The sequence below is a fragment of the Myotis brandtii genome, unplaced genomic scaffold (assembly GCF_000412655.1).
Source record: "Myotis brandtii unplaced genomic scaffold, ASM41265v1 scaffold351, whole genome shotgun sequence".
NCBI lineage: Eukaryota > Metazoa > Chordata > Mammalia > Chiroptera > Vespertilionidae > Myotis > Myotis brandtii.
In genome coordinates this window covers 4,066,051-4,066,977 of record NW_005363502.1, presented here as the reverse complement: position 1 = coordinate 4,066,977, position 927 = coordinate 4,066,051, and positions in this window count along the sequence as shown.

Here is a 927-nt window from a genome sequence, read left to right as displayed (position 1 = left end):
GGACCAAGTCTGAAACCTGGGCATGTGCCCTCACCAGGAATCTAACTGTTACCTATTAGTTCATGGGTCCATGCTCATCCACTGAGCCACACCGGTCAGGCCACAGAAAGCCATATTAAATAGACCACACTATATCTAATGTCCCAGGGATGTGGGCAGGTGAGCCAAATTCTGCCATGTAGAGAGAAATTCCATACCTGAGAATATGGATTGTCTTGTTTCAGACCAGTGATTTATAAATTTTAACAAGGTCTGATTGTACTTAGAATACTTTTAAAAAAAGGAAGCTGATTTCGGGATGACATTTGTATATTCTAGTTCTATGGCTGAGGGTGGAGCCTTGGAGTCTGCATTTTCATTAGTCTCCCAAGGAAAGAATGAGTTTAAAAAAACTCCAGTGTGAGGCCCACTGCCAATGGTGCTCACTCCAGCCCAGCCCATTGGGACATAAGAGGAAAATCAGTAACAGGACTCACAGTGTTCTCAACCGCCATTACTCAGCAGTACAAAGGAAGGGGAAGATTCTAGAATGATCTCTCTAAAGGTCAAAATGCCACTCAGAGCAAGAAACAGCATTTTAACTGGTGCAATCTCATATAATAACTTATCAACACATGTCCATACCTACATAGAAAAGTATGCATCTATGATTCATTTACTAACCAGTAGGTTTTACTGGATGATTATATGTTGATTTTGTTAAAAATTATTTAATTAAATTCTTTGAACTGAAAAAGAAGTATAATATAAATTCAAAGGGATACAATAAAATGGGATTGTTTGCATTAAGTTTGCCACCTAATAATTTTTTATTGAATGTATTTTGGGTTTTCAAAAATAATTTGTATATTCCATTATTTAACAGGCCTCAATTATATGTACTTGTTCTCTGAGATTAAATACTGTAATAATATTCTATGAAACCTC